We start from the raw sequence: 25,203 nt of genomic DNA on the forward strand, positions 1-25,203 counted from the left end.
AAAAAAAAATGTCTGATTTTGGTCCATGCACACCACACAGCTATTACTGTGCTGGTCTTTGTCCCATTTTATTCTACAATCTATGGGCAATGTATCTGTGCTATTGATAAACAGCCAGGTGTTGCTTGTTCTAAAAAAACATTGCAGCCCACCAATTTGCCTGTGTGACTCTTTGGTTGATAATCTCTACTATAAACATATCCAATCCATCTTGTCTAATGAGTCATTTAAGACCATTGACTTGTTTGTCTGGTAGATGTATCCATTGATATCTATGGGAAGCTAAAATCCTCTATTATGACTATTAATTACATGTGGTGTGTTTTCTGGCTTCGGGTGGCAATACTAAGGGGTGGTATTTTATTGGCCTAAAGCAATTAAGTACTTATATAGGTTAAACATAATCCTCTAGCCTGACTTATTCTAAATTACAGGTTTCTAAACAGGTCATATCTTTAAAGTAAATAAAGATTTCTAACAGTGAAATGAATACCTATATTTATGAAAATACTGGGAAATAATAAAAAACAAAAAATGGTGATGGGCCTAAGTAAAACGATAATAGTTATTATTATTATTATTATTCTGTTTTAAATATTGTTAATTTTAAATTGTTTTGTTTCCCAAATAGAAGGCAAACCAACAGGAGACATTCTATATTAATATCAATGTCCCATTAACTAAATTATAGGGACTACTAAATGCAAAATATTCATTTAAAAATGCCTTCCCAAACACAAAGACTTTACAGACCACAGCTTACAACTAGAAAATTTTTATTGAACAATACATAAATTAAAATATGTTTCCCACTGTGTTGGATGGGACCTTATCTCATTAGGTGCCTAACCATGAATGGATATCTGGGTCTGTTTCTGACACCCCCATCCACCTGCCTCCCTAACCCAAGCTGCCTCTCTATTCAGATGGCAAGACAGGCATGTACTGAGAGAGCAAGCTGCCCTTACCCTCCCCCTTCCTCACTGAGGGTTTAATGACTCCAGGCGAATCGCAGGTAGAAAGTTACTGGTTTCAAACCCAATCTGCCCGCCTTTTTTTTTTTTTTTCTAACAGGAAGGAAGAGGAATAGAGAGTTTGAAACATCGATGAGAGAGAAACATCAATCAGCTGCCTCCTGCACATCCCCTCCTGAAGATGTGCCCGCAACCAAGGTACATGCCCTTGCCCGGATTCGAACCTGGGACCCTTGAGTCCACAGGCTGACGTTCTATCCACTGAGCCAAACCAGTTAGGGCCAATCTGCCCGTCTTTTGAATTCTCTGTAACTTCACTTTAAGAATGCGTTACCAGCTTGTGAAGACCCTGGGAAAGACACCTCCCTGGGACATCTGCAGCTGAAGGGCAGGCCAGCCAGTAGCTCTAAGCACAGCCTCTGGGATCTGGAAACTTCTGTGTGAATTCCAGATTCCTCTTTATGCTTTTGCCACAGCTGCCATTTACTTGCTAGCACCCTAATCAAAGAATAGCCCACTCTATGGTGGGTGCCTTGTGCCATCAGCACTTGGCCCTTTCCTCCCTTTAAAGAAGTAAAACAAGCCCTAGCCATTTTGGCTCAGTGGATAGAGCATTGGCCTGCGGAATGAATGGTCCCGGGTTTGAGTCCGGCCAAGGGCATATGCCCAGTTTGTAGGCTCGATCCCCAGTTGTGGGTGTGCAGGAGGCAGCCGATCACCGATTGTCTCTCATCATTGATGTTTCTCTCTCTCCCTCTCCCTAACTGAAATCAATAAAAAAATATTTTCAAAAATTTTATAAAAGGCCCTAGCCGGTTTGTCTCAGTGGATAGAGCGTTGGCCTGCGGACTGAAGGGTCCCAGGTTCGATTCCAGTCAGGGGCATGTACCTTGGTTGAGGCACACCCCCAGTAGGGGGTGTGCAGAAGGCAGTTGATCGATGTTTCTCATTGATGTTTCTAACCCTCTATTCCTCTCCCTTCCTCTGTAAAAATAATAAAATATACTTGAAAACAACAACTAAAAATCGAAATATTTTTTAAAAAATTAAAGTAAAATAAGCGTCCTCTCTCTGCTCCTGTCTCTTCTCTCCCTTGTGAATCCTTTCACAGTTGGTGTCACCATCCAAGACCGTAACAATGACATGGGAAACTCAACCAGGAAAGGCTTTCCCCCATGAGTAGAAGTGCCGGGTACCAGAGCTGCTCCCTCATTCCTGCCCAGTCCTCCCTCTCTCTGTCCCTGACCGGTTTGGCTTAGTGAATAGAGCATCGGCCTGCAGACTGAAGGGTCCCAGGTTCGATTCCGGTCAAGGGCATGTACCTTGGTTGCGGGCACATCCCCAGTAGGGTATGTGCAGGAGGCAGCTGATCGATGTTTCTCTCTCATCGATGTTTCCAACTCTCTATCCCTCTCTCTTCCTCTCTGTAAAAAATCAATAAAATATATTAAAAAAAAAAGAATTGGGGTGGGGGGGAGTGCAGGGACAGAAAGGGTGTGTGATCCACATCCTGTGTGGTTCAGGGTTTGGGATCTGAAGGGCTGCGCACAAATGACAGATACGAGACAAGAAATAATAATTTCGAAATATTGGGGGCCAGGTGAAAGTCCAACTCAAGGGGAAGGACTCCCACTGGTGCCCAGGCCTTGCCAACCTTTTATTCAATTTTGGATGCACATATAGCCCTTAGGCAAACAATTCCGGTAACTTTAAAAATATATATTTTGTTAATTTTTTACAGAGAGGAAGGGAGAGGGATAGGAAGTTAGAAACATCGATGAGAGAGAAACATCGATCAGCTGCCTCCTGCACACCTCCCACTGGAGATGTGCCCGCAACCAAGGTACATGCCCTTGACCGGAATCGAACCCGGGACCCTTCAGTCCGCAGGCTGATGCTCTATCCACTGAGCCAAAACCGGTCTCGGCAATTCTGGTAACTTAAGACAGGCTGTCTTAAAGGTCAGTAAATATTAGTAAAGATTTACTCTGAGACTATTTGGTCAGGAAATTGCTCGAGCTACTATTGACTAAACAATCGGTACATAGCTCTGGCCCTTGCCAGGGCTAAAGGTTCATCAGCGTTCTGGGCTCCTTGTTTATACTTCTCTGATAGTGAAGACAATGGGTAGCTTCAACAAAATGGGGGCTTAGGGATGCTGGAGCAGGGGGAGAAGCAGCACTGAGTCAGCCAGCTGTGGGGAGCAGGACAGACGGTAACAGGCAGCAGAGGGGACACAGGTGTGGGGAGAGAAAGATGGAGATGGGAGCAATGAGAAAGACCAGGAGAAAGAGCACGTGAAAGTGCAATAGATTTTAGGAGTTTCATAGTCCAGGCGTAGGAATAGAAATAGAGAAAAGGGGAGAAAGATCGAGGGACAGGAATGTGAATATAGGAAAGGACCACAGTGGAGAAAGCGAACAGTGAGACAGAAACGGATCCATGGACATAAATACATCATAGTGGAAAGGAGGGGAACCCTGATCTGCATGAGAGGTGAGCTGATGGGATTTGGAAGATTAAATTGTGATATATCGGCTTGTGTCTTGATATGGTTAATTTAACAACTTAATTATTTAAATAGATTTGAATGAGAATTATAAATCTCCAGTTTATAAGATTTGCCAAATGTACACTTATTTGCTTCCATTTGCCAACCTTATTCACACAGAGGGGTAGTATGTTTCCGATGGGCCCCTTGTCATTTGTTGGGATGGCAAGAAGGAGGTGACCTGGGACAAGAAATGACCGAGTCTGCCCCCACAGGATGTTTTATCAAGGAATATTAGAAGTGAAGCATGGCTGTCACTCCTTTGGCAAACTGCTGTTTTAAACTGCTGTTTTAGAATTCTCTGTTTTGAAATTCTCTGTTATTTTTAAACTGTCACTTTGTTTTTTTAGCTTGAATAATAGAAAAGATAAACTTAATTGTCTGACCTTTCAAGCTAGCCATCTGAAGGGGCTGATACCTTGATACTGATAATAATTCCCATATTCTCATGCCAGGTGTTTGTATAGATATGTACCCTAGGTTACAGGTGTCTGTATAGATATAATATACACTGAGTGGCCAGGTTATTTGATCTCCGAACGTATAATAATCTGGCCACTCGGTGTGTGTGTGTGTGTGTGTGTGTGTGTGTGTGTGTGTGTATGAGGCTCAGTGCATGAATTCATGCATGGGTGGGGTGGGGACATGGGCAGTTGGCCGGCATATATATATCTGTCCACTGGTGGTCAGTGCACATCCTATCGACTGGTCGACTGTCTGCCCCCTGGTGTTCAGTGCTCATCATAGCAAGCAGTTGAGTTGCCTTAGAATATAATTAGCATATCAGGCTTTTATTATGTATGATATCTTTAGGGGGCTTCTGCTTTCTAGGGTAGATTCTTACTCTCTATGTTTTGTATGTGGGCAGCGCATGCGGAGTGCCTCTGGGCCGTGATGAGCAGCAGCAGCAGCAGCAGCGGCCTTGCTTCACAGCTGGGCCTCATCTAGGCACTTCCAAACCCCATACAAAGGGGAGGAATCTGCAGATCTCTCTGTAGCTCCTGCTGGGTGGCTCCGGACAGTGGCTGACCTTGCACCTCCTTGGCGATCCTAGAGCCAGTGTACCCAGTGGTCAGAGTGAGACCATACCAGAGTACAACTCTTCACATCCAGAAGAGACACACTCAAGGGGCATCAGCTATGTCATCTGAAGATAACCAGGCCTTTTTGCTAAAGCCCAGAATTCAAGATTAATTCTCTGAAATTATACTGGTAAGATATAAAAGGTGTGATTTTGATAATGTACACTTAATGAAAGCCTTGGGATTTGAGGAAGAATGTGACGAGAAGAGGGGATTATTAATATAAACTGAACTAACCCAGAACGGTTATTCATAATACAATTCTTGTTAACTAAAGAGGTCAATGCATTTGGGAAACCTCCCCCTTTAAACTCAGTGACATTGGCAGATCAGTGTGTTTCTGCACGTGATGGTTGAAAACAACCTGTTACTGTTATGTATCCGCAGGAAGGAAATCTGGAAAACTAGGAGCTAACACAGTCTGTGATATGAATAATGATTAGAATTGTTTAAAATGTAGGGTGGGATTAAACTTTCAGTCATTCATTTCTAAAATTCAGATATTTATAATGTTCCTATAAAATTAGAATCTACTCAATTTGGCAATGTATGATTTTTTTTTTTAATTTAGAGTAGATTTTATTTATTTTTTTTTTCAGTGTATAGTAACATTTATTTATTTATTTTTAAAAAATAAATCTTTATTCAGATTATTACAATTATTTCTCCTTTTTCCCCCCATAGCTCCCCTCCACCCATTTCCCACCCCACCTTCTGCCCTTACCTCCCCCCAATGTCCTCATCCATAGGTGTATGATTTTTGTCCATTCTCTTCGTGAACCCCCCATACCCCTTTCCCCCTGAGAATTATCAGTCCACTCCCTTTCTATGCCCCTGATTCTATTATATTCACCAGATTATTCTGTTCCTCAGGTTTTTAATTCACTTGATTTTTAGGTTCGCTTGTTGATAGATATGTATTTGTTGTTCATAATTTTTCTCTTTACTTTTTTCTTCTTCCTCTTCTTTAAGAATACCTTTCAGCATTTCATATAATACTGGTTTGGTGGTGATGGACTCCTTCAGCTTTTTCTTATCTGTGAAGCTCTTTATCTGCCCTTCAATTCTGAATGATAGCTTTGCTGGGTAGAGTAATCTTGGTTGTAGGTTCTTGCTATTCATCACATTGAAAATTTCTTGCCACTCCCGTCTAGCCTGCATAGTTTCTGTTGAGAAGTCAGCTGACAGTCGTATGGGTGCTCCCTTGTAGGTAATTAACTGTTTTTCTCTTGCTGCTTTTAATATTCTCTCTTTGTCTTTTGCTCTTGGCATTTTAATTATGATGTGTCTTGGTGTGGTCCTCTTTGGATTCCTTTTGTTTGGGGTTCTGTGGGCTTCCTGGACTTGTAAGTCTATTTCTTTCACCAGGTGGGGGAAGTTTTTGGTCATTATTTCTTCAAATAGGTTTTCAGTATCTTGCTCTCTCTCTTCTTCTGGCACCCCCATCATTCTGATGTTGGTACGCTTGAAGTTGTCCCAGAGGCTTCTTACATTATCTTCAACTTTTTGGATTTTTTTTTTTGCTTTTTGCTTTTTCGGTTGAGTGTTTTTTGCGTCTTTGTATTTCAATTCTTTGACTTGATTCTTGTGTTCCTCTATTCTGTTTCTGGGTCTCTGTATAATATTTTTTATTTCAGTCAGTGTATGTTTAATTTCTAGTTGGTCCTTTTTCATATCTTCGAGGGTCTCGTTATATTTATTGGCCTTTTCTAGAATATTCTTAAAAAGTCTTATAACCGTGGTTTTGAATTCTATATCCAGTCGTTTGTTTTCCTCCATTTCTTTCGTTTGTGATCTGATTCTTTGACCCCGCATTTTCACTGATTCCCTGAGTTGGTAAGGTAGATATTTGTGCTAGGTTTCCAATATGGCCCAGTGGGTCTGCTTCCCCAGTTAACCTGAGGTGGACACTCTTGGTGCACCCCTTTGTGGACTGTGTGTACAGCCTTGTTGTAATTAAGTCTTTATTGTTGTTGGTATCACTGGGAAGAATTGACCTCAGGGCCAGTTGGCTGTAAGGATCAGCTGTGTCTATGCTGGGAGAAGTTCGGTGCTGGAGACAGCCTTATAGGATTTGACTTGCCAAATTGCAATAGCCTCTGTGCTCAGCTTGGATGGGGTGGAGTTTCAGTCTTGGCTTCCTGTCAGCCTTGCCCTTGCGCGCATGTGCGCTTTCAGTCCTCCGCCTTCCCCAGCTAGAGTCTCCGCCTGAGAGTCCAGACTCCCCCCACAAGAGCGTGGGTCCCCAGGGGCTCGCCTGGAACTGGGGTTCACTGCAGTCAGAGCTGGGGCTCAGTGCCGTCAGGAGCCTCTGACTCCCTTCCACTAGGGAAAGCCTGTGGCAACCTCCGCAGCCTTTGTGCGCACTGGTGCACACGCGCGTGCGCACTTTCAGTCCTCCGCCTTCCCCAGCTCCCGAGTCTCTGCCCGAGAGTCCAGACTCCCCCCACAAGAGCGTGGGTCCCCAGTGGCTCGCCTGGAAATGGGGTTCACTGCAGTCAGAACTGGGGCTCAGTGCAGTCAGGATCCTCTGACTCCCTTCCACTAGGGAAAGCCTGTGGCAACCTCTGCAGCCTTTGTGCGCACTGGCCCGCGTGCGCCTTCAGACTTCTGCCTTTCCCAGCTCGAGTCTCCGCCTGAGAGTCCAGACTCCCCCCGTAAGAGCGTGGGTCCCCAGGGGTTCGCCCGGAACTGGGGTTCAGTGCAGTCAGAACTGGGGTTCAGTGCGGTCGGAGGCTTCCTTCCCCCTTCCGCCAGAGAAAGTCAGCCAGGCTCTCAGCCGCCCTTCCTCTCTGCGCGCACAAAGCCCCTTTGCCGTACCTCCAATTCTCTGTGAGCTTTTCTTTCCTTCTAGTTGTAGAATTTTCACTCAGCCAGCTTGCCTGTGGTTCTGGATGGTGTCCGTTCTGTCTTTTAGTTGTAGTTTTGAAATTGTTGTGCGAGGCAGCAGTTTAGGTGTTTACCTATGCCGCCATCTTGGTTTCTCCCCCGGCAATGTATGATTTTTAAAAATATGTATTTTTATTGATTTCAGAGAGGAAGGGAGAGGGAGAAAGAGAAACATCAATAATGAGAGACAATCATTGATGGCTGCCTCCTGCATGCCTCCTAATGGGACCTACCTTAAAACCTGGGCATGTGCCCTAATGGGGACTCGATCCATGATCTCCTGTTTCATATGTCAGTGTTCAATCACTGAGCCCCACTGGCTGGTTAATTTGGTTGAATCTTTTAAACAAAGATTCATTATTCTCCTTCAAACAATTTTATTATTTTTATGTTTTGTCTATAATTTTAATAAATTGGGAACACTTTTTTACACAACTATCATGGTTTAATGAGTATCACAAAATGGTTCTTATGCAACAAGTGTACATGTTTCTTGAACTTATAGCTATCACTAAAGGCCTCTATATCTCCCATTACCAGCAGAGTAAATATAATGGAGACACCAGTTATCAAAGGAACGAACATTGGAAAAACTTTAAGGAAGAGTCATATCTTAACAAATCAAAGGACAATTGAGCTTGCAGAGAACCATTATAAGAGTTGAAAAGTAAAAAAAAAATTTAATGAAAATGGAAAAGTCTTTGACCAAATGTCCAATCGCCATATTGTAGAGAAAACACACAAAGTAAGTAGATGTGTCAAATTTTTTTAGGAATCTTCAAATTACACTGAAGAAGAGTCTATTCATGCTGGGGAGCAAGCTTACACAGGTAATTCATGTGGTAGAATCTTCACTCAAATATTCGATCTAAATAGACTGAAAAAAAATTCATAGTGGAGAAAAACATTATAAATGTGAAAATTCTAGTAAAAACATCCAATTGGCCTTCATGATGTACTCTAAATGAAAGATTCAGACTGGAGAGAACCCTTACAAATGTAAAGCATGTGGCAAAGCCTTTAAATGTCATTTAACTCTTATTGTACATGAGGGAAGAATTCACACTAGGGCAAAAGTACAAACTCAGGGAATATAGAAAAGTCTTTAGTTAGTCCTCAAAACATATTCAACATCATAGAAATCATTAAGAAGAAAAGTCTTATAAATGTTCAGAATGTGGCAAAGCCTTTATCCAGACCTCAACCCTTATTCTTCATCAGAGAATTCACACTGGAGAGAAACCTCACAAATGTAGAGAATGTGGCAAAGCCTTTAGCCAGTCCTACTCCCTTAGTCATCATCACAGTATTCACACTGGAGAGAAGCCTTATGAATGTAGAGAATGTGGCAAAGCCTTTAGCCAGGCCCTAACCATTTTGGCTCAGTGGATAGAGCATCGGCCTGCAGACTGAAGGGTCCCAGGTTCGATGCCAGTCAAGGACAGGTACCTTGGTTGTAGGCACATCCCCAGTAGGGAGTGTGAAGGAGGCAGCTCATTGATGTTTCTCTCTCATCGACTTTTGTAACTCTCTATCCCTCTCCCTTCCTCTCTGTAAAAAAAAATAAATCAATAAAATATATTTTTTTTAAAAAAGCCTTTAGCCAGCCGAAACAGGTTTGGCTCAGTGGATAGAGTGTCGGCCTGCGGACTGAAGGGTCCCGGGTTCGATTCCGGTCAAGGGCATGTACCTTGGTTGCGGGCACATCCCCAGTGGGAGGTGTGCAGGAGGCAGCTGATCGATGTCTCTCTCTCATCGATGTTTCTAGCTCTCTATCCCTCTCCCTTCCTCTCTGTAAAATATCAATAAAATATATTTAAAAAAAAAAAGCCTTTAGCCAGTCCTCAGCCCTTATTAATCCTCAGAGAGTTCACACTGGAGAGAATGTTGCAAATCCTTTGGCAGCTCCTCAGAACTTTCTAAGCATCAGAGAGTTCATTCTGGAAAGAAGCCTTACCTAATAAAGACATACTATGCAAACTGACCATCACTCCATGACAAAGATGGAAGCGCCTACAGCCAATAAGGAGGGAATATGGAAATTGTCACAACAAAGATGGCGACGGCCGCTCTGGGCCTCTGGGCAGCGTGCAGAGCTGCCGGGGCGGGGTAGGATGCCTGCTATGGGGGGTGGGGATGGAGGCAGCTACAGGAGGGTGAAAGGGCCGGAGCAAAGGCAGAAGGCAGCAGCCAGAGCGAAGGCCCACATCCCGGGTGCCAGAAGGAAGCCGGTGCCGGCAGCCAGGCTAAGGAAGGCCTATTCTTGCATGAATCTTTGTGCATCGGACCTCTAGTAGAGGTATAAAATATAAAACAGCCTTTGATCAGTGTTCCTGCCTTACTGCACAGCAGAGTTCATACTTGATAGAAGACTTTCAGATGTGAGGAGGGTTATGAGTCCTTTCCTGAACATCACAGAAGTGATACTGGCAAGAAGTCTTATGAATTTGAGAAAATAGAAAAGCCATTCAGTGTACCTGAGAGACTTTATACTAAAGAGAGTCCTTACAAATGTAGAGCATGTGGAAAAGCCTGTACCCACAGCTCCAAATTTGCTGAGTAATGGATGTTTATAGTGGAAAAAATGCGAGAAAGACTTTAACCTGAGGTCTAACCTACTCAACATTTTAGCAACCATTCTAAAGAGGAAGAGCAATAATATAAAGTTTTCATCCAAAGATTAACCATGGTTTATCATTGAGAATGATCAAATAAGCTCTTACAAATTATGAAGCCTATGTCAAAGGGTACATCTTCATTTATATGTCATACAACATCTTATAATTATTACTGAATAGAAGACCAGCAGATAGAAAGAATGTGACAGAGCTTACTCAGTATGCAAATGTTACCCAACATCAGAATTCATACTGGGGAGAATCAATACAAATGTAAACAATTTCCTCAACACTTTAATCAGCATCCGTAGCTTATTCCTTACATTGGCATTCATTATAGCAGGAAACCTTAAAACTGAAGAATGGGAAATTGTATAGTTGGACCTACAGCCTCAGTCAATATTAAGGATTGTAAATGGGTGGAAATTCTACATTGATGATATAGGAGGAAGGAGTTTTGTTCAAAATATACAGTTTACAAAACTCCAAGGCATTTATGCCTTAAAGTGACTTTAAAATGTAAACACTTGATCCAAGTATGTAATTGATTATGACTTTTAAAGTATCACTGAATTCACACCAGATAGGTAGCCAAAATGCCTTTCAGGTAATTGCTCTAAATCACAAAGTTTATTACACGGTGTACTCCAAACTTTAAATGTTGTTAGGTAATATTTTTATACTTGAATATATAAAAAATTGTTTCCATATATACAATTACTTAGAGTGTTATCTCATTTATATTTAAATCATTTGAGGCATTTTGAAAAGGAAATATTAATATGATTCTACTCCCATATCACTTGATGCTGCTGTGTTTTATTCTTGGTGTATGTGTGAAATCATGCGGTTGATTGTCTCTGCCTTAGAGATCTGTGAGCTGTTGTATATATTTTTTTAAATGTATTTTATTGATTTTTTACAGAGAGGAAGGGAGAGGGACAGAGAGCTAGAAACATGGATCAGCTGCCTCCTGCACACCTCCTACTGGGAATGTGCCCGCAACCAAGGTACATGTCCTTGACCGGAATCGAACCTGGGACCTTTCAGTCCGCAGGCTGATGCTCTATCCACTGAGCCAAACCGGTTTCGGCGAGCTGTTGTATATTATATGGACTTCACTTATGCACATTTTTCCATGGAATATTGGATACATTGTAAGGCACACATTTTTTCTATTAGACAATTACACTATTGAATAAATCTTTAAAAATAGTTCTTGAGTTTTATAAATGATGTCATTGAAGTTACTTCCTTTTCTGTGCCAATGTGTTCGGATGAAAACTTTATGAGGGCATGTCCATTTGTGTTTTTTTTGGTTTTTTTTAAAATATATTTTATTGATTTTTTACAGAGAGGAAGGGAGAGGGATAGAGAGCTAGAAACATCGATGAGAGAGAGACATCGATCAGCTGCCTCCTGCACACCTCCCACTGGGGATGTGCCCGCAACCAAGGTACATGCCCTTGACCGGAATTGAACCCGGGACCCTTCAGTCCGCAGGCTGACGCTCTATTCACTGAGCCAAACCGGTTTCGGCTTCATTTGTGGTTTTGATGTTTAGGTGAATGAAGTACACTCAGGACAGTGCTGTCGGTGTAATAGGTTTTCCATAATTAAGAGGAATATTGCAATACCAGTGACATTGTTGTTACCAGGATGCAGAATCGGCATGAACTCTGCGTGTGGAGAGAGGACACCTTTCCCAGGCTGCATTGCTGGCTGAACTCAGAAAAATTGATTCTATTACTTTCATTTCCCATTTCCTGTTCCTCTGGTTTTTCACTTTGTCTTCTAGGCTGCCATTCCTTTTGCAGTGCTATGACCACAGCATGTAAAACACTTCCTGTCCCACATCAGCCTTTGAAGCCCCTGTGACTTCCACTCAGTAGTTTGGAATTTATAATGCAGTGACTGACATCAGAATTTGATGAATATTTTGCTTTATTCTCATGAAGTAGGTAGCCCACCATTCGGGTTCTCGTGCAGACACCTATAGTTTTTAATATGAATATGAAGTTTTGGAATACCACAAGTTGGCATCTGTGTACTTTGCAATTGGAATGATTTTTCTTGTCCTGATTTCCATTGGAAACCTTAGTAATTTCTCATTGTTATCCCTTTAACTTCTTTATTGGGATGAATTAATCCATGTTATACCGGTTTCATCCTCACTTTTTTAATATATATTTTATTGCATTTAGAGAGGAAGGGAGAGAGAGAGAAACATCAATGATGAGAGAGAATCTATTCTCTCTTGAATGTAGCCTAATGTTGGTCATTGTTTCTAGAGGAACCCCAGAGATGATGGCAGCTTTGCAGTTGAAGCCTTTTATTATTTTGGATGCAAAGTTACTTTGTATATTCACGGCCTGAGCAGAGGTATGTCCGTTAGCATTATCTGTCCCTGGAGTGTTTTTTTTGTTGTTTTTTTTTAAATATATTTTATTGATCCCTCACATAGAGGAAGGAAGAAGGATAGATAGTCAGAAACATTGATGAGAGAGAAACATCGATGAGAGAGAAATATCGATGAGAGAGAAACATCGATCAGCTGCCTCCTGCACACCCCCTACTGAGGATGTGCCCGCAACCAAGGTACATGCCCTTGACCAGAATCGAACCTGGGACCCTTCAGTCCGCAGGCTGATGCTCTATCCACTGAGCCAAACTGGTTTTGGCCCCTGGAGTGTTTTCGAAGCCATCATTGTAAGTTCCAGGGATAGCAGGTAAGCAGAGATTGAAATGAAATCGCACAGTTTTTACTTCTCTAGTGTCCAGTGCTGAGTTTGTACGAGGTGGTAAACATCAGTTCCTACGCATGTGCCACCCAAACAACTGACAAAATCATTGCAGAAACAAGATGTTCAATAATCTTCTACTGTACTTTCTGACATACCCCTGGGGCATTCGTATGTATATGTTTCTCCTGATATGTTGTGACTGGGACTCATCTGGTCCAGGGACTTAATGAATTTGTTCTGTTACAGGACATACTATGGGATCCGGATCATTCATAGAATTCAGTCCCATCTAGACAATAGTTCCATTTTCTGGTGCTGTAGTGAGGAATGTTGAGGCAATGTATTGATACAAAATACACATAAGATTTTTTTTTTTCACGTGGCCATTGGGAAAATAGATGAAGAAGACACTGTCCCTTGGGTTAGTGGGCATTCGGTCTTTATTTTGTCCAGAATGCATATTCTTCCACTTTGGGGTGAAAAACTTTAAATCAGATTTCAACTTTTTTTTTTCATGGCACACATGAACTAATTACTGAAACTCAGTGGTCCACCAAAATAAATAATTGGCCAATCTGCTAAAAAAAAAAATGTCTGATTTTGATCCATGCACACCACACAGCTGTTACTGTGTTGGCTGTTAACACTTATTTTGTTATATTTTATTTTAAATGTTTTATTAATTTTTAACAGAGAGGAAGGGAGAGGTATAGAGAGTTAGAAACATCGATGAAAGAAACATCGATCAGCTGCCTCTTGCACACCTCCTAAGGTACATGCCCTTGACTGGAATCGAACCTGGGACCTTTCAGTCCGCAGGCCGATGCTCCATCCACTGAGCCAAACCAGCTAGGGCTCACTTATTTTGTTTGACAATCTATGGGTAATGTAGTCTTTACTATTGACTAAACAGTCACTGTTGCTTGTTTTAAAAATTCTTGCAGGCCCTGACCAGTTTGGCTCGGTGGATAAAGCGTCGGCCTGCAGACTGAAGGGTCCCAGGTTCGATTCCGGTCAAGGGCATGTACCTTGGTTGTGGGCACATCCCCAGTGGGGAGTGTGCAGGAGGCAGCTGATGGATGTTTCTCTCTCATCGATGTTTCTAACTCTATCCCTCTCCCTTCCTCTCTGTAAAAAATCAATAAAATATATTTTTTAAAAAATCTGTCACCTTCTGGTGGGAGGGACAACACTCTAACTACTGAGCCACACCTGCTGAGCGGTAGATTCCCTTTGAAGGGGCCTATAAATTTGAAGTTACATTATATGAAATACGACTGGCATACACATATCACGATGTAAGGAAGTTTATCTCAAAGGTATTTCATACTCAGTCCCCTTTGTCTCATTTGTCTGCATGTAGTACCCTCCACCTACAGGTTGCAGGTTTGATTCCTGGACCTACAAATGCTGGATTGGGGGTGTGATTCCAGAGTTCCTGAGGGCGCGTTCGGGAGGCAACAAATGGATGTTTGTGGTGCACATGGATGTTTCTCTCCGTCTCTCCCTATCTAAATTCACTTTTATAAGAAAACTTTAAAAATATTTTCAAAGCAAGGTATTGTCCAGCTCCTTGGGGCCCCAGACAGCTGTCCTGTCAGCTGGAGGCACCTGCGTGTATGAGCCTAAGTGAAAGCAACAGAGAAGGGCTCAGCCACCCGGAATTACGTGCAGGGATGAGTTTTCGTTGATTTGAGCAACTGAACTTTGGGGTGTTCTATTCCACAACACAGATTAGTTGTAAGAGAAAAGAGTTCCTGAGATTGAGGTGCTCCGTAATAAAAACCTAACACGTGTGACATGGCCTTGGGACTGGCTGGTGGATAGAGGCTGGAAGGAGACTGTTAGTGGACGCTGCAAGTGAGGGAACTAGGATTGGAGTCTGGAAGCACAAGAAATCATGTTTTTTGTTGTTTGTTTGTGGTTTTTTTTGTTTTGTTTTGTTTTTAGAAATCATGTTATGATCTAGGGAAGAAGTTGCCAAACCTTTTGCCAATTGCACATGAAGCAGAAGAACCTCCTGGGCAACCCGTAGACTCATAAGAAATATTGAATATTGTTGCATTAAGAGATTCAGTTTTGGGTAGTTTTACATAACAGATAATGAATTTGAGATGCTGAAAGTTAAGGACTGAATTGTGTCCCCTCAAAATCAATATTTTGAAAGCTTAACCCCCAATATGTCTGTATTTGGAGATAGGGGGTTTAGGGAGGTCATTAAGGTTCTATGAGGTAACAAGAGTGGGGTCCTAATCTGTTAGAAGTGGGGTACTCATAAAAGGAGAAAGAATAACCTGTCTGTACATATTCTTGGATTTTTATACAGATAATATTATCAAGAAAGGATAGTTCAATATCTTTTTTAAAAAAATATATTTTATTGATTCTTTACAGAGAGGAAGGGAGAGGGAGAGTTAGAAACATTGGTGAGAGAGAAACATCAATCAGCTGCCTCCTGCATATCCCCCCACTGGGGTATCTTTTTTTTTTTAGCTAAGTTGGCAATGTTTATTTCTGATATGTTTATTTAATTTTAGAATTAATGTTATTTAATTTTATTATTTCAGAAAGCATTCAAATGTGCCTTCTGAAATAATAAAAGGTATGTAGTGAAAAAACAGTATTTAAGCAAATTTAATTCAAGTGTCAAACACAACATTTGTTTTATTAATGCAGTTTATCACAATTTTCTTTAAAAGTTTTATATTTAATAAATGATATTGTCCTAAATGATTACATCTTAGTCATCCAAGTCTCATATCCCAGGGTGTGACCCTCTGGAAGTCTCTGGAACTCAGCCATATTGAGTCTTGGTTTCCATGGGGATTGAGGAATGACTCCTGGTGTGAGCATGAAATTGCCCATCTACCCAGGGAAAGTTGTGATTTCACCTCAACAGATCATTGTAACTCTTTGTTTAATGAAAGTGTTTACATGAATTCCAATTGCAGTCATGTTCCTGGGTTCAAGCCCCTCCCCATCTCCAGGCTTCACTGAGATCCCAGTTCCTATAGAGTTGCTTCAGCCTCACTACCAACATCTGCCTGCATGGCCGGGGGCAAGGCGGGGGGAGAATTAGCTCCTGACATAACCGTTTGCAACTGTTATTTTCCAACACTCCTGGAAAACTTTCTAAATGCTTTTATAATATACTAGAGGCTCTGTGCACACAGGTGGGGTCTCTTGGCCAGGCTGGTGATCAGGGCTGATCAGGGCCATTTTGCACAGTCTTGGGGAGGACTGTGGGAGGTTGGCTGTGGGAGCACACTGACCACCAGGGGGCAGCTTCTGCATTGAGTGGCCCCTGGCGGTCAGTGCACATCATGGTGACTGGTCTTTCCCTCAAGGGGTTATAATGGTCGCTTAGGCTTTTATTTATATTTATATATATATATACATAATATATATTTAATATATATATATTATATATATATTATATATATATAATATATATAATATATATACATAATATATAGATAGATAGATAGATAGATTTGAAGCTAAATGTGTGAGTCACTGACTTTCAAACTTCACCATTGGGAATGGAGAGGGATGTTGACATGCAGACGTCATGGCTGGAGGGTGTGTCATTCCATTTTAAATTTTAAGGAGGAAATCCACAGGGATGTCTGAAATTTGGAGATCACTTTTCACACATCATTTCTGGAGGTTGCATTTGCCCCTGTGGATTGTATCCTCTGCCACAGAGAAGGCTCCTGTTTGATGCAGGTGAGGCTTTATCGGGGTTTCTGTCAGGTCATTCCCCTCCGTCCCATTGGTGTATGGATCTGTGTTAATCCAGGATCACACCCACTTGCTTACTCTTGCTTTGTAAAATGTTTCTCAGTGTAAAAAAGTGAATCTTTCAACTTTTCCATATTTGAAGTGTTTTGGCTGTCCCACATCTCTTTGGCTGTCTACAGACAACATTGCCTTGGAATTTTGATGGGTAATCTATTTATTCTGTAGAAGAGGGGATATTAAGGAATGTCTCAATTTGTTTGTATCTGCTTTCTTTAGCATTGTTGTGTCATTTCCAGCGTAGAAGTCTTTCACTGTCCTTGTAGAATGGATTGATCTTGATGTATTTGTTAGTTATATGTGATGTGTTTTCTGGCTTTCGGTGGCAATACTGAGGGTTGATATTTTATTGGCCTAAAGTGATTAAATACTTATATACAGTAGGTTAAACTTAATCATCTGGTCTGACTTACTCTAAATTACAAGTTTCTAAACAGGTCATAGCTTTAAAGTAAATAAAGTTTGATAAAACTCTAGGGAATATCTATATTCATGAAAGTACTGGAAAAATAATAAAAATTAAAAAAATGGTGATAGCTCTAGCTAGTTTGGTTTAATGGATAGAGTGTTGGCCTGTGGACTGAGGATCTCTGGTTTGATTCCGGCTAGAGGCACATGCCTGAGTTGTGGGCTTGATCCCCAGGAGGGGGCATGCAGCAGGCAGCCAGTGATTCTCTCTCATCATTGATGTTTCATTCTCTCTCTCCTTCTCCCTTCCTCTTTAAAATCAATAAAGTATATTTTTTAAAAATGGTGATAGACTAAGTGAACGGATAATAGTTATTATTCTTATAACTTTTAAAAATATTGTTGATATTTAAATTATTTTGTTTCCAATTATAAGGAATACTAATAGGAGACATTCTACATTATTGTCAATGGTCCATTATCTAGATTATAGGGACTATTAAACTAATGACATTCATTTAAAAATGGATTCCCAGAACACAAAAACTTCAAAGACCACAACTTAGAAACAAAATTTGTATCACTTGAAAATACCTGAATTAAAATATCTCCCCAACAGTGTTGGAGGAGACCTTATCTCATCAGGTTCTAACCATGAATGGATATCTGGGTCTGTCTCTGACACCCCATTCACCTGCTTCCCTAACTCAAGCTGCGTCTCCATTCAGATGGGGGGACAGGGAGGGACTGAGAGAGCTGGCTGCCCTTCCCCTCCCCCCTCCTCACTGAGGTTTAAGGATCCAGGCAAATCGAGGCAGGAAGTTTCTGGTTTCAAACCCAGTCTGCCCGCCTTTTGAATTCTCTGTACCTTCACTGTAAGAATGTGTTACCGGCCTGTGAAGATCCTGGGAAAGACACCTCCTGGGACATCTGCAGCTGAAGGGCAGGCCAGCCAGAAGCTCTAAGCACAGCCTCTGGGATCTGGAAACTTCTGTGTGAATTCCAGATTCCTCCTCCCCTCTTTATGCTTTGCCACAGCTGCCATTTACTCGCTAGCACCCTAATAAAAGAGCAGCCCCTCTACCTGGGGAGCCTTGTGCCATCAAAGGGCACCTGGCCCTTTCCTCCCTTTAAAGAAGTAAAATAAACGCCCTCTCTCTGCTCCTGTCTCTTCTCTCCCTTGTGAATCCTTTCACAGCCGCGTCACCAGCCAAACCCCCAACAATGACGTGGGAACTCCACCAGGAAGGGCTGTCCCTGTGGGAGGAGGTGAGGGAACCAGGGCTGCCCCCTTGCTCCTGCCCCGCCCTCCCTCCCTCTGTCCCTGCAGCTCGGCCCCTCCCCATCGAGGATTCGCTCAGCTCAGGCTCTGGCCCCGCCCATCCCGCAGGGAGGAGCATGCGCAGTTTCTGGCAGACGCGGAAGCGGCTGTGGAGAGGAAGGTGGCGGTTCCCCCTGAGGAGGTGTTTGTGCTTTAAAGCTGCTGCTCTCCGTCCTCCTCCCAGCAGGGAAGGCTGAGGGGCGCTGCAGGCGCTGAAGTCCTTGTTGAGGTCCCCGCCCCGGAGCCCCTCACGGCGGTGAGTCCGCGTCTCGGAGGCTGCGCAGTGGAGGCACCGCGTTCCTTTGGGCGGAAACTGAGGCCCCGGCCCGCGGTCTGTCCGCCTTTGGCTGTGGGCCACCGCCTGCCGCGCGGTTTTCCTGCTGAAAACCATTCCCGGGGCCGCCGGTCCTCCCCGCGGGGCTGAGAGTCTGGGTCAGGGGGTTCCCGCCCTTTGCGCCCCTCCCCCCGCCCGGCGCTTTCCGCCCAAAGAGCCCGGATGGCTCCCGGCCTGGGGGTCTGTTCCCCGCCTTCCTAGGCCCACCCCCATTAATAAGGGGTCTGAATGCCAGGGGAGCACAGTTTCCATGGGGTGGGGCTCAGGGGGAAGAACGCGGTGTCCCCAGAAGAGGTGACCTGCCCGCAGGGAGGGGCTTTGTGGGAGCGGTGACTGCGGGGGGCGGGGAACCGGGCTGGGGTGGTCAGGAGAGGGAGTGAGAGAGACAGACACGTGGGAGGGAGAAAGGGCAGTGAGGGGTCCAGAGAGAGGGGCCCATAGGGGGTGTGGGAGGGACTGGACGGTGACGGTAGGAGTGAGGGGGTAACTCGGGAAAGGAGCCTGAGGAGGAAGGAAGTGGGGAAATAGGGAGGAGGGGGAGCCCAGAGAGAGGAAGGGGAGCTGAGAGGGAGAGGGTCCTGGTGAGCAGAAGTGGGGGCCACACAGGAGGAGGCAGGTCAGACAGAGTCACTGGTTCAGAGGAGAAGAGTTGGGGGAGCGAGTGCAGGGACAGAAAGGGGGGCTCAGGGATGAGGGGGCAGAGGGGGAAGCAGCAGGGAGTCAGCCAGCTGTGGGGAGCAGGACAGACTGTAACAGGCAGCAGAGGGGCCACGGGCGTGGGGAGGGAAAGACGCAGACGTGTGTGGAGATGGGAGCAATCAGAGACCAGGAGAAAGAGCACCTGAAGGGAAATGGGTTTCAGGAGGTTCATGGTCCAGGTGTAGGGACAGACATAGAGAAAAGGGGGGAAAGAGCAGGGAGGGAAGAGGGGGACACAGGAAAGGACCGCAGTGGAGAGAAAGGGAACAGGGAGACAGAGACAGATCCATAGACAGAAATACACAGCAGTGGGAGGAGGGGAGCCCTGCTCTGGATAAGAGGTGAGCTGATGGGGTGTTGATCCTTAAATTGTGATATATTGGCTTATGACTTTATATGTGTCTATATATATTTAAAATATATTTCTATTGCTTTCTGCGAGGGAAGGAGGAAAGAGAGAGATAGAAACATCAATGAAGAGAGGCAATCATTGATCAGCTGCCTCCTGCAGGTTCCTCACTGGGGATCAAACCTGCAATCTGGCCATATGCCCTGACTAGGAATCTCACCATGACCTCCTGGTTCATAGGTCCAAGTTCAACCACTGAGTCATCCTGCCTCGGTGTGCCTTTATATATTTCATTTAACAGCTGAATTGTTTTAGTTACACAGATTTGGATGAAAATTATAAGTCTCCAGTTTATAAGGCTTGGCGATTTTATAATTATTTGCTTCCAATTGCAACTCTTATTCACTCAGATGGGTAAGACTTGTCTTTTGATCATGAGTCCCGTGTCATTTCCTGGGATGGCAACGAGGAGGTGACCTGAATCTGTCACTACCTGATGCTTTTTCAAGTAAAATTAGAAGTCTTAGCTTTTTTGCTGTGGTGTTTTGTGTGCATGTGTGTGTGCATGTGCAGGCTTGTGCACGCTTCATCCATGGATTTACTTTTTCTATCTGTGACACTTAATTTATTATTTAAAAACATCCTTAGGTAAATCCTCTGGGTCCTCTGATCCCCTGATGAGCTTTAAGCAATGCCCTCAGGGCGCTTCCCCCCATGGAGGTGGACAGCTGCTCTGGGTGGGTCATCATTGGTTACTGAGGGGCTCCATGTGATTGGAAGGTGAGGATAGGGATTAGCTGGAGGGTTGCAGGATGTCTTTGTGATAGTGGGGAGCAGGGTTTGTTCAGCGGAGGTAAGGGGGTGCTCTGTTTAGTTTGGGGAATAGGACAGCAGCTCACCTTATTTCTGTAGGAGTTTGTTGAAGTCTTTGGGAGGAGAGACACTTGAAGACACACTGTAAAATCACAGTGTGGTCTCCATGTAGGAGCTCATTGTTCGTGACTCTCCTGTGACCAAGGACAGGAGGGGTGACCTTTTCCTCATTTCCACGTCCTTCTGACTGTGAGTGTGAGGTGAGCTGATTGAGAGGCTGTGCTGATTTCTTTGAAGGCACATTCTGTGACTCCTCAACATACTGTCACCTGTGAAGACAACCCAGACCCCGATGAGGACCAGGACCACATGGCTGCTTCTCAGATATCAGATGTGTCCTGTGTCAGAGGCTTTGTTTGCTTTTCCTCTAACATCTGGTGATTTCTTTCTCCACTTCTGATGTTCTTGCCTTTGCAGGTTGTTTGTCTTTCCTTATTTCATTAATTTTTTTAAAAAATATATTTTATTGATTTTTTACAGAGAGAAAGGGAGAGAGATAGAGAGTTAGAAACATCGATGACAGAGAAACATCAATCAGCTGCCTCCTGCACACCTCCCACTGGGGATGTGCCCGCAACCAAGGTACATGCCCTTGACCAGAATCGAACCTGGGACCCTTCAGTCTGCAGGCTGATGCTCTATCCACTGAGCCAAACTGGTTTCGGCCATTAATTTTTTCATCATAGTAAATGTCTGTACTTTCTGTAGTTCTCTGTCTGTTTTGTATTTTTTTCTCTCTCGTCTTTTAAATACATTATATTTTTATTGAATTCATAATGGGAAGGAGAGAGAGAGAGAGAGAAACATCAGTCAGGAGAAAGAATCATTATTATTTTTTTATTCAGCAGACATTTTAATTAAGAAATCCTTTAAATCAAGACCACCACAATTTCAGACACTCCGGTGTGAAGTGCACATGAATAGCTACATCTGAAGGATGAAAAAGCCATTGAATCTTTTTTAAAAAATGGGTTTAGCTACCTTAAAGTCAGGGGTGGCACCTTGATTAAAGGGCCATCAAGTTTCACAAAGGTAAAGCCAGCCATTTCTCCTTTGGGAGAATCACTTTTTAAAAAATAAATATATATATTTTTTATTGATTTCAGAGAGGAAGGGAGAGGGAGCGATAGAAACATCAATGATGAGAGAGAATCATTGATTGGCTGCCTCCTGCACACCCCACACCGGGGATGGAGCCCACAACCCAAACATGTGCCTTTGGCCGGAATTGAACCTGGGACCCTTCAGTCCACAGGCTGATGCTCTATTCACTGAGCCAAACCAGCCAGGGCAGGAGAATCACATTTGAAAAATGGTTTCAGTCACTCACAAAGAAGGGTTGGTGGCAGGAGGAACTGTGAGGGGTGAGCAGCCACGGAGGCTCAGGCCCATGGATCCAGAGAGGGGCCAGAACATAGCAGAAAAACAGCATGTCCTCTACCAGGGCACAGGTGAATTGACAAAGACAGAATGGGAGGACTGGAGATCCAAGAGGTTGTTTATGACTGTTTCTGAGAAAGCACATGGCTTGGCCAAGGGTGGTGGCCTCATGGGAAGAGGAGGCATTCTGGAAAGAGGAAAGCATAGGAGAAAACAAAAAACTCTCCCCACATGTCCGTCTCTGCCTGTCTTTTCTGGAGACTCCCAGAAGGTAGGAAAGCACAGACTGGGCTCTTCCTGGAGGAAGAGAAACAGAGGACATGGGGTGAGTTAGATGTTCCATGAACTCCACAGCCTTCCACATACAGCAAACCATGACCTTGAACTACAGGTCGCAAGGTCAATTAATTTAAAAATCCAGATTCAATTGCAACTGTACCCACCTTGAAAATAGGAGAGAGAATTACTGACCAGCTGCCTCCTGGACACCCCCCACTGTGGGTCCAGTGTGAAATCTGGAGTGTGTCATGACCAGTATCCAACCCTGCCCTCCTGGTTCATAAGTCAGCCCTCTACCTCTCAGCCACACTGGCACCGCTATAATTCTCTCCTTTATCCCACAGCCTTCTCTGCCTTCATTTCATGCAGCCTCCCCAGGTCAGGAAGCATTCCCACCTTTAATTATTGACTTTCAACTACTCAAAACATCCCTTTTGCGATAGATCCAACTTGAAGGCAGCCATGGCTCGGCCTTGTGGGGTGAGAGTGAAACTGAGGTAGGTGACTGTGGCTTGGGACAACGGGGCTTTATGAGGGGATGCTTGGTAGCTCCGGTTGGGCATTGAGGTAGGAGAAAAGAGTAAATGGGGTATTTAGTAAGATGCAGTGTAGAGGTGAGGTGGTAATGGCTGTGAGACTAATCCATCGACCTCCATAATAGAGACTGAGTAGGGGACATGGGTCTCAGTGGATTCGGAGAGGGCAGAATAAGTGGCCCCAGTGTCAGTTAAAAAGGAGATGGGTTTACCAGCCACCACAGTCATTACCCAAGGTTCTGTGCTGGTGATGTAAATCTGTGGGGCTTTGTCAGGGCCTGGGCACCTTCAGTCTTTGGTGGCCAGTCCCAGCGGGTCTGGGAGCTCCAAACCGGATCCAGAGGGCAGCCTTGCTGGACGGGCTGAGGTCCGAACCGGAGGGGCCAGACTAAAACTGATTTCCAGTGGCCTTCCCTTCCACAGACGGTTTGGCAGGGCCGAGGCGAGGGCTTGGGTTCGGGCAGGACTTGACCCAGTGTCCTTCTTTGTTACATTTGAGGCATCGGCCTGGAGGAGGATTAGCCCCTGACTTACCTGCGGTTGGAGGACCAACACTTCAATTCGTTTGGGGTTCATGAGAGTGGTGGGTAGGAGCTGAAAATCCTCCTTCTGGGCCTCAGCCTTGGCCTGATCTCGCTTTTGTTTTTGGATCTCATTCTACCTCGTCTCTCTTATTAAAGACCTTAAAAGCCCGGTTAACGAGGTCTTTTTGAGTTGGACCTGTGTCTATTTTTCTAAGTTTGTGGCCTACGTAGGGGGCTGATGGGATATAAAATGGATGTTGAGAAGAAGGGCTCCCTTTGGGAGGTGGTGTTTAAGGTGGTCAGTTTCTGTAAGGTCTCTCTGTGTGAGGTGAAAGAGAAAGAGAGCTGGGTTTTTCTCAGGGCCTTGAATGATTTCATTAAGTTTGTCATAATTGACCCCAATACCTTCAGTTGCTGTTACCTCCGTCAGGGGTGGAATTGGCGCGGGAATGGAAGAGGCTGTTGAGGAACGTGGTCTTTGGGTGGCATGAGAACGAGTGTTAGATGGGAAATGGCTGTTTTGGAGCTTATATTCTCAGGATTTGGGCTCTTAGGGGCTGGGGGATAAGGTGGTTGCTGGTTAGGAGGGTCTGGGTTTTGGGAATCTACTGCAGGTGAGGGAGGGGATGTGTAAGGGGGTGGACGTCGGCGTTCTGCCGGGTCAAAAGTAGATTCAGAGTCAGAAGTGTCAGGGGTATGATGTTTTGTGTGTAGGAGAAGGTTCCGATAGAGCGGGACTGAGAGAGAGCGTTGGGAGTAAAGGTGGAAAAGGCCTGGGCATAGGGAATCTCTGACCATTTTCCATTGCAGTGACAGCAGTTATCTACATTGTGCAATGTGTTAAAATGGAAAGTGCTTTTGTCCCACGAGAGAGGAAGGGTGAGTGACAGACCACAGATCCAAAGGGTACTGTTTAGGGCAGGCGTCCCGCTGCTAAACAAATCACCATGACAAATGAGAGGTGACCCTCTGGACTGGGCAGCCCCAATCCAGAAGGACCCAAAGCCAAACGGCTGAGGAGTCTTCTGGCCTACCACCAGGACTTTTGAGACTTTCCGGAAGTCAGTGAGAGAAAGTGGGCAGTCATTAAATTGAAAATAAAAACAACAACCCTAATTGTTTGTGGTTCTAACTATATTGTGTGTGGTTCAGATTCTGAACCCTATACCATTTCCACTGTTTATCATACCTCAAGACATTCATTGGCACTTAGTAATATGAGGCGATCTCAGCGTGCACTTGGTAAGGATGTCAAAGATCTTAACAGTGACAGAGCCTAGTTCTGTGAGTTGGTCTCATGTCCAGCACCTGATTCCTTCCCTTCATGTGATTTGTTGATTTAGTGTCTGTGAGTCTCAAAGGAGCTGCTCCCCTTAAGTCCCTCTTGTCCATTCTCTGAAACTATTGAAGGATGGCCTGGATTGAACTGGAACTTGGTTCCCGCAGAGTCCATCTATTTATGGTGAAGTCATTTGATGAGCATATTTCAATAGTTAACTTTCCCCAAAGGCTTTAGCATGAAGATCTATTCTCTGTAATTTCCTGGGAAAGAGAACAGAAAACTACCTGGGAAACCTGCACGTGTACATGTTTCTGCTTCAACCCATCCCACTACCCAGAGGTCTCAGGTGTTCTGGGTTTGATGTCCTTTACCCAGCACTACTGAAAACAGCTTTGGGGCAGCCTCGGAGGTCCTAGGAGGGAACTAGTTAAATAAAGATGCCATGGGGAGAAACCAAGATGGCGGCATAGGTAAACACCTAAACTGCTGCCTCGCACAACAATTTCAAAACTACAACTAAAAGACAGAACGGACACCATCCAGAACCACAGGAAAGCTG

The 25,203-nt window shown here is 44.1% G+C and overlaps 1 protein-coding gene across 1 annotated transcript in view; it reads left to right on the plus strand.

Annotated features, from left to right (window-relative positions):
- The first annotated feature begins 18,481 nt into the window (after positions 1-18,481).
- LOC308235114 (uncharacterized protein) overlaps positions 18,482-25,203 on the plus strand; it is a 34,008-nt gene continuing 27,286 nt past the window's right edge. The window contains exon 1 of the mRNA XM_080643784.1: positions 18,482-18,644. The gene's annotated coding sequence lies outside the window, so the exon portion shown is untranslated. The remainder of the gene's footprint in view (positions 18,645-25,203) is intronic.

Source organism: Plecotus auritus, assembly GCF_963455305.1.
Source record: "Plecotus auritus genome assembly, chromosome: 10".
In the NCBI taxonomy this organism is placed as follows: Eukaryota; Metazoa; Chordata; class Mammalia; order Chiroptera; family Vespertilionidae; genus Plecotus; species Plecotus auritus.